Source organism: Odocoileus virginianus, unplaced genomic scaffold, assembly GCF_023699985.2.
Source record: "Odocoileus virginianus isolate 20LAN1187 ecotype Illinois unplaced genomic scaffold, Ovbor_1.2 Unplaced_Contig_5, whole genome shotgun sequence".
Classification (NCBI taxonomy): domain Eukaryota; kingdom Metazoa; phylum Chordata; class Mammalia; order Artiodactyla; family Cervidae; genus Odocoileus; species Odocoileus virginianus.
In genome coordinates, this window is record NW_027224322.1 from 3,367,129 (window position 1) to 3,376,380 (window position 9,252).

Genomic DNA, 9,252 nt, shown 5'->3' on the forward strand with positions numbered 1-9,252 from the left:
CTGTAGCCGCTGGGCTGCATCCGGGGGACTCTGGGCGGTATGGACACGCGGGGTGTGGCGCCCGACCCTTCTTCACATGAGCCTGTGCCCAACCTGCCCCCACACCAGGCTGGGGCCTGTCCTGCTTCTGAGCTGCCCTCTGGGGGCTTCAGCCCGTGTTTCGGTCAGTGTGGTTGGGGGCTGCCGGGCTGGGGCTGGAGAAGCCGAGTCAGGGCGCTGAGCCCGGGGCAGAGGAGGGGGAGCCCGGGGCAGAGGAGGGGGGCGAGCGGCGGGTGCGTCTGAGAGCGGACGCTGGAGGAGGGGCGCTGGAGGAGGGGCAGGGAGGCCTGGGGGAGGAGGGGTCTGGGCCTGTCGGTCTGGAGCGAAGTGGAGGAGCCAGGAGGGAAGGGCCTCTTCACCGCAGGCCCGGGGCTGCAGTCAGCGCCCCACTTCCCCTTGGCCTGCTCCCTCCTGGGCGGGCAGGTGAACCGTGCTGTCTGCCCCACGCTGAGCTCTGTGCGGGACCCGGCTGGCCCCATCCCAGAACCTACCCGGCCCTCCTCCAAGGTCACCCAGATGCGTCTAAAAGCGGGAGACTCGGGGGCTCTCGGGGGGCCTGTTGCTCAAGGAGGCAGACTGGATGGTGTCTTGGGGCCCATGGCTCCCCTTTTGGGGATTCCTAACACAAGCTACACTTTGAGCGTAAAGCATCTGCCTGAATTCAGGAGACCCAGGTTCAATCCCTGGGTTTGGAAGATCTCCTGGAGAAGGAAATGGCAACCCACTCCAGTACTCTTGCCTGGAAAATCCCATGGAGGAGGAGCCTGGTAGGCTACATACAGTCCATGGGGTTGCAAAGAGTTGGACATGACTGAGTAACTTCACTTTCTTTTCTTTTTCTTTCTTACACACGTTCATTTCAAGTTTCGGACTTTTTTGCCACTATGCACTCATTTTTTTTTTAAAAGATCTTTCTGTCCACTCTCTCTGGCTTATCTTGTTCTTTTGGAAAGCTGGCTGTTTCCCTCATTTTCTGTCTGTTATTTTGGTCCCAGGAGTGGATCAGGAGGGTCAGCGAGTGGCGGCAATGTGCCATCTGGGGCATCCCCTCCTTGACCCCGTGGGCAGCGGTGGCCGTGGGCAGCACTCTTTTGGGTCAAATGTGCCAATGTCCCCGCACAGTTTTTGGAGGCTGCTGTAACAGGTCCCCTGCACGAAGTAGTCAAGGCCCACATCTGTGAGCTCTTCCTGTGAGTCACAGGTCAAGGGCGGTCGGGCCCTCTGGCCAGGGCCTTGCGTGGGTGACAGGGAGGCGTGGGCTCACATCCGAGGTCTGGGGCGAGTCCCCTCTGTCTGAGGCACCCCCAGCTTGGGCACAGCTCAGCTCCTTGCCGTCACAGGGCTGAGGTTGCTTCCTTGCTGTCCAGCCTCTGTCCCTTCAAACCAGCGATGGTGGGCAGAGTCCTTCTCATCATCCAGCCTCTCTGACCCCTTTCTGCAGAGGAGACACTCCTCCTTGTCTGCTGGGGTCTGTGTCACAGGTCAGACCCTCTGGACCATCTGGGACACAGTCCCAACCTGAGGTCTCTTGTCTTAGTCTCTTGCCCAGGATCCTTTGGCCCTGAGAGGGGACACATCCACAGGTCCAGGGATTGGGATGTAGAGTGGGCCTATCGGCCGACCAGAGGCCCATAAACAGGGCAACGTCCAGTGAATCAGACGCACAACACTGAGAGCATCTGTGGAGAAAAAAAAGAACAGCACGCCGGTTACCTGTAGATTGCTGGCTCGATCTCACGGACCAGGTAACGAGCCGGAAAGGACAGCTTGTTCCCGCCAGGACTGGGGGCTCCTGGAGGCTGGTCCTTCCTCCCTTGGGGGGCCACTCCTGGGCTCTGAGGGGCTGCGGCCGCTTTTCAGGGGTGGGGAGGGATGTGGACCTGGGGAGGACACAGGCCTCTTGGCTAAGTGGAAGGCTTGGGCGATGTGGGCAGGAGCTTGGTTCTGCTGGACCCTTAACATTTGCGGTGGTGATGCAGGCTTTTTAAGCTTGTGTCTATTACTTGGTGCTAAGATCTCGGCCAACTGGCTGAACTGGTTAAACTGTTGCCCCTTCAGGATCGTGATTTAGATTCGGGGCTTTGGTCTTCTGGGTAAAGTTCACTGTGGGCTCTGTCTCTATCAGAAGCCACTCTGACTTCCATGGGTGTCAGCGGAAATCAGAATTCACTTCACTGTGATTGAATGTAAAACAGTCCACCATCTTCCAACCATTTCGCAAAATAAGAGCCAATCAGTGTCACCGTTTACAGAACAGTGACTGAATAAATGGATCCACTTTGTGCAGTGTATGCCTTCCTGTGTCTAGATTTCATTCCCTCCCCCTCCGGAATTTTAGCCTGAAAACCTTAAGTGAAGTCAGTCAGTTTTGGAGAACAAGGAGCCCCCAACGGCTGTGTTTCCAAGGTTTCGGGACAAAGACCGTCTCAGGAACTGTTTGCTGCTAAACAAACATTGGGTTGGGCGGTGGGGAAGCAGAATGAACCCTGACCTCCAAGGTGCAATGAGATTCTTGGAGAGCTTGCTTGTTGCTCGCTCATCTTAGACATTCTGGATATAGAAATTTCTGAGTTGTCTTGGACTGGTCCCTGCCCAGTGGGAGACAGGCCGAATGATGGGAAGCCGTCTGCTCGTGAGAGTGGGGGAGCAGCCAGTGTCTGGAGGTCTCGGTGGCTTGACGGGGAGAGGGGAACGGTGACTGGAGGCCCACCCTCCTGCCCGTTACTGGCCTGGTGGGCCCAGTGTCCATAACGGCAGCTGAGAGCCGCCTGCCCTACCTATTGACATGGCCTTTGGATGCTGTGTGAAGCCTCTCTTATACTTGGCCAAGCCTTTGCTGGCCTTATGATCTGGGCCACGGACTTCAATCTTAGTGCCTCTCCAGGTGGGTCCATCACGCCCACATCCTCCCAGGTTGGGATGGAAGCTCTGAGTGTGAATGTTGTGCCCCAGCATCTCAGATGCTCTCACAGGACTGAGGGAGCATCTGGGGTTTCATGGATGCCTGTCAGCTGATTGAGTCATTGTTTACAGGTGGCGTTAGGCAGGTGTATCAGTCAACGCTCAGGAGGCAACACCATGCGACAAGCTGCCCGGATACTCTGACTCACAGGAGGCACTTATTCTCACGCTCATGCAATGAATTTATCATGTGAGTCTCACCCTCCTTGCCCTATGGCCATCTGGCCTTGTTCCTCCTGTGTGATGGAGTATAAGAGACAAAGCCACATGCACTTGTGTTAATGCATCTGTTCTTGGGACATCTGACAGCATTTGATTGGCTGATGGAAACCTCATCGATGGGGCAGAAAACACATTGGAAGCGTGGGGCTGGGGGAGCACAGCCATATCACATGACAAAGGGTGTGTGCACAAGTCCTGCCACAGAGGCGGACAGGCCGGGACCAGTGACCCCGTCTGTCTACCTGGACAGGGAGGAAAAGGGGGCCAGGTCCAGTGAGCTCCCTTGCTTCCTTCTGCTCTGGTTGCATGTGAATTTTATATGCTGTAATCCCTGAAGCCCATCTTAGCAGGGTTGCAAGATGCTGATAAAAATCCGAGGATGAACAAACTTCAGGAGCTGGCTTCTGAAGCCCAGTCCTCTGACCTCGGAGCTTCTGTTAGAGCAGAATCCTGATGCCTTGCTGTGTCCTTGGGATCCTACTGGGCACTGTGGGCGATGCCACACTGACTGGCAGTTGCTTCACGCCCCTTCCCTTTCCAGGGGCAGGTACCTGGTTGGGGAGGGAAGCGTTGGGCCACAGTTCTGTATGTGATTTTGCAAGGGGAATGTCCTTGGCCGGGGTTGACCAGGTGTCCCAGAGGGCAGGGCTGCTCCCAACCTCATTGTGCCCTGGGGCAACCTTGTCCACAAGGTTGGGAGGGTGACCATTTTGGAACTATGGAGGTCGGTACCTGATTACTGAAGAAAGTCAGGTTTTCAAGAGTCTCCGCTAAGTGCGGGAGATGTTCTGAGTCCCAGATGCGGTGTGAACCTGGTGACACTCCCCTCCTGTGCAGACCCTGATGGCCAGGAGCTCCGTGCTCATTTCCTGTTTTTTATGACCTCCTATAGAACCTGATGTTTATCGGCTCTGAAAGTCAGCCATTGGGAATATTCCAGAATGATGGATCCAGGAGTTTCCCAGCCTCTTCTCCTGTTCTCACTCCTGCCAGACACAGCAGGATGGCCTCAGCCTTCAGCCTCTGGCAGCCTCTCCCGTGGGTCATCCAGGCAATGTGCCTCAGCCATCGCAGGGGATTTCTGCCCCAGACGTGTGGACCATTGGGATGACGTCTTCCAGGGAAGGCCCGGGTGGCTCTGGACTGTGAGTGGCCTCAGCTCCGTGAGGACCCCAGCAGAGCCCTGACAGGCAGGAGGTCATGCAGCTAGTGGGATGCTCCCCGTGGCGCCCCCAGCCCTGTGTGCCCAGCGAGGGTGCCTGCTGTCCAGGACACGGACGACAGCCTCGTATTAATGCTTAACTCAGGCTTTGAACACGAGCTTGGTTAACGTTGTGCTGAGTCAGAAGGCCTGGAGACAAACACAGGTTTTACCAGATCCCACGCTAGCACTGCAACAACCCACAAATCTGAGTTTTATTTTGTTGTTCACTGTGGTTCTCCCAGACTCCCCAGACTGAACCTTAGGTTTTCATTCTCTGCCAAGTCCCTGCAAAGTGGACATTAAGAGGCAGGTATTTAAAGTACTGAGCATTTGAAATGGTCACATATTTTATGAATAATATATTTTGTTATGACATATTTTTAGTCTCATTATTTTATTAACAGTATGGCTTTGCATCCAATTTTCTAACAATGAATGATTTAAAAGTTTAAGTGGCAGAAGTTGTTCCAATTTAATGCTTTATTCGTCTGCACGGCCAAACATTTCAATCACTTCTCTGTGTGGCCTGGTGCCCCTGAAAGTGCCTGTAGCATGCACCTCGAGGGCCCAAGAGGTTCTCCTTTGGGGATGGGGCAAGGCTTGTTCTGGGATTTGCAGCTCTCGTTCATGGAACCTCTGAAGCACACGGTGAAGGCTGATGTCAGTGTCTTCTGGTTTCTGTAGTAACCCCGGCTCCCTGCATGGGACCCTCAGGCATGGGTGTCGGCCCCTGGACCCAGAGCCTCATCCAAGCAAAGGATGAGTGAGGAACATGGGTGGATCCAATGCCCCTCACTCTCCAGACTTGAGGGCAGTGCCCCCGCCGGCACACTGAGGGGTGATGCGCTGACAGGCTCTCCCCTGGCGGTCCTCCGGGGGGGCTCTCCTTCCTCTGCCCGCGTTCCACACGGTCCTCCGCGGGGGTCTCTCCTTCCTCTCCCTGCGTCCCACGCAGTCCTCCGGGGGGGCTCTCCTTCCTCTGCCCGCGTCCCACACGGTCCTCCGGGGGTCTCTCCTTCCTCTGCCTGCATCTCACACACCTCACCGGGTGACACAGTCCCTCCCATCAGTTAGTAAAGAATCCACCTGCAATGCAGGAGACACCCGGTTTGATCCCTGGGTCAGGAAGATCTGCTGGAGAAGGGAATGGTTACCCACTCCAGTATTCTTGGGCTTCCTTGTGGCTCAGCTGGTAAAGAATCCACCTGCAATGCGGGAGACCTGGGTTTGATCCCTGGGTTGGGAAGACCCCCTGGAGAAGGGAAAGGCTACCCACTCCAGTATTCTGGCCTGGAGAATTCCATGGACTGTATAGTCCCTGGGGTCACAAAGAGTTGGACATGACTGATATAAGGTATATCAAGAACCATTTCCACTGTAGGTTACATAAAGAAACACTTTTATGTTGTAAAAATAAAGATATCCTAAATTTAAATGTTAAATAGTGTGTGTTGATGGGACTGTAAATTGATGTAGTCACTGTGAAAGAAATTATGGAGGTCCCTCAAAATATTAAAACTAGGACAACCTTAGGATCTAGCAGCTTCACTTCTGGGTGTTTTTCTGAAGAAAACAAAAGCAGTAATTTGAAAAGACACAGGCACTCTTACGTTCATTGTAACACTATTTACAACAGTCAAGATAAGGAAGTGACCTAAGTGCCCACTGATAGGTGAACAGATAAAGAAGCTGTGGTACATGTATATAGTAGAATATTACTAACACATGAAAAGAATAAAATCTTACCATCTGTGACAACGTGGATGGACCTGGAGCGATTTACGCTAAGTGAAGTGTTAAACAGAGAAAGACAAATAGTCTGTGATTTCACTTACATGTGGAATCTAAGAAACACAGCAAACAAACAGAAATGGAAACAGAGTCACAGATTCAGAGGATGAACAGGTGGTCGCCAGAGGGAAGAAGGCGGGGCAATGAGTGACACGGGTGACAGATCAGAGGCTCAGACCTCCAGGTGTAAAGTAACTAAATCTCATGCAGGCACCAGCGTCATAACAAGCTCGTGTGAAGACAGATGGCAACTGGACTTACCGCATTAGTCATTTGATAATGTCCACAAGGGTCAAACCACTATCTTGTACACTTGAAACTGATACAGTCCTGTAAGTCAAATGTACTTCAAAATGGCCCAACAGTTTGGAAACAGTGATTCATTTGTCCTCCTCCTGGGAGACTATTTGGCAAATAGTGTTTAGTTCCAAAAGAAGCTGGGTAATAAAATACGTGTTATTCATGCTTTCTCATATTTGTGCAACACCCACCCTTCTTCATGCTCAGATGCCCATGTCAGTAGTGGGTTTTGACAATGTTCCCGCAACCCCCCACACCCATTCTGTAAGCACCTCGGCCTGTGGAGATGTCCTGGATTTAGTTTAGTTCACTCTGCTGTTCTGTTAGCTTGGCCAAATCATTCTAAGATCCGTCTCTTAGGGGTGGGGCCTGGTGGTTGGAAACTGGCCTGACTGGCTCCATCAGCATCCGGAGGGGAGGGGGGACCACATGACAGCTCATCCTGCCCCTGGGCTGTCTGTCTGTGTCCCCCGCGGTGGACCCACGGGTGGGTTGGGGAGCCCCTCTGGGATGTGGGGACTCTGCGTCACTGTCTGCCCCCAACTTACTGTGCACGAGGCGTTACCAGCTGCACAGGGTGGAGGGTTTGTCTCCCTACACGGAGTCTGCCTGCATGGAGTTTCAGCTTCAGCATCAGTCCCTCCAGTGAATATTCAGGACTGATTTCGTTTAGAATTGACTGGTTTGATCTCCTTGCTGTCCAAGGGCCTCTCAAAAGTCTTCTCCAACACCACAGTTCAAAAGCATCAATACTTTGGCACTCAGCTTTCTTGCTAGTCCAACTCTAGCATCCATACATAACAACTGGGAAAACCATAACTTTGACTAGACAGACTTTTGTTGGCAAAACAATGTCTCTATTTTTTAATACGCTGCTTAGGTTTGTCACAGCTTTTCTTTCAAGGAGCAAGCGTCCTTTAATTTCATGGCTGCAGTCACCATCTGCAGTGATTTTTGGAGCCCCCCAAATAAAGTCTGTCACTGTTTCCATTGTTTCCCATCTATTTGCCATGAAGTGATGGGACCAGATGCCATGATCTTAGTTTTCTGAATGTTGAGTTTTAAGCCAGCTTTTTCACTTTCATCAAGAGGCTCTTTAGTTCCTCTTCACTTTCTGCCATAAGGGTGGTGTCATCTGCATATCTGAGGTTATTGATATTTCTCCTGACAATCTTGATTCCAGCTTGTGCTTCATCCAGCCTGGCATTTCACATAATGTACTCTGCACAGAAGTTAAATAAACAGGATGACAATATACAGCCTTGATGTACTCCTTTCCAATTTGGAACCAGTTTTTTGTTCCATGTCCAGTTCTAACTATTGCTTCTTGACCTGCATACAGGTTTCTCAGGAAGCAAGTAAGGTGGTCTGGTGTTTCCATCTCTAAGAATTTTCCACAGTTTGTTGTGATCCACAGAGTCAAAGGCTTTAGTGAAGTTGATGAAGCAGCAGTAGATATTTTTCTGGAATGCTTTAGCTTTTTCTATGATCCAACGAATATTGGTGATTTGATCTCTGGTTTCTCTGCATTTCCTAAATCCAGCTTGAGCATCTAGGTGTTCTTGGTTCACGTATTGTTGAAGCCTAGCTTTGAGAGTTTTGAGCATTGCCTTGCTAGCATGTGAGATGAGTGCAATTGTATGGTAGTCTGAACATTCTTTGCCACTGCCTTTTTTGGGATTGGAATGAAAACTGACCTTTTCCATTCCTTAGGCCACTACTGAGTTTTCTAAATTTGGTGGCATATTGAGTGCAGCACTTTAACAGCATCATCTTTTAGGGTTTGAAATAGCTCAACTGGAATTCCATCACCTCCACTAGCTTTGTTCATAGTGATGCTTCCTAAGGCCCACTTGAGTTTGCATTCCAAGATGTCTGGCTCTAAGTGAGTGGTCACACCGTCATGGTTATCTGGGTCATTAAGATCTTTTCGTATTGTTGTTAGGTTTAAGTTCATTCTTTAAATTCTCTTAGGCAGTGCATGTCATGTGACCATTTTTAAAAATGGGAAGCTGCTTATTGGAAAAACAGCTGTTTGGAACATATGGGAGATATTAAGAAATACTGAGAAACCAGAATTGAGTATTGAGCTTTTGAAAAACTGCTTTTCGAGTCTTATATGGGGAGGTGAAACTTGAGGCACCTCATTATCCTTGATGTCAAAACCTGACAAAGACTTTATTTATTTATTTTTTTATTATTGTTTTTTTAAAATTTTTTATTTTTTCCATTTATTTTTATTAGTTGGAGGCTAATTACTTTACAACATTGCAGTGGTTTTTGTCATACATTGAAATGAATTAGCCATGGATTTACATGTATTCCCCATCCCGGTCCCCCCTCCCACCTCCCTCTCCACCCAATCCCTCTGGGTCTTCCCAGTGCACCAGGTCTGAGCACTTGTCTCATGCATCCAACCTGGGCTGGTGATCTGTTTCACCCTGATAATATACATGTTTCAATGCTGTTCTCTTGAAACATCCCACCCTCGCCTTCTCCCAGAGTCCACAAGTCTGTTCTATACATGTGAGTCTCTTTCTGTTTTGCATATAGGGTTATCGTTACCATCTTTCTAAATTCCATATATATGTGTTAGTATACTGTAATGGTCTTTATCTTTCTGGTTTACTTCACTCTGTATAATGGGTTCGTTTCATTCATCTCATTAGAACTGATTCAAATGAATTCTTTTTAATGGCTGAGTAATATTCCATGGTGTATATGTACCACAGCTT

At 50.4% G+C, this 9,252-nt stretch overlaps 1 long non-coding RNA gene across 1 annotated transcript; it reads left to right on the plus strand.

Annotated features, from left to right (window-relative positions):
- The first annotated feature begins 409 nt into the window (after positions 1 to 409).
- On the plus strand, positions 410 to 4,835 carry LOC139033837 (uncharacterized). Its single transcript, XR_011486323.1, has 3 exons — positions 410 to 1,784; positions 3,073 to 3,190; positions 4,115 to 4,835. It is a non-coding gene; the product is annotated as an uncharacterized lncRNA (long non-coding RNA).
- The last annotated feature ends 4,417 nt before the right edge of the window (positions 4,836 to 9,252 follow it).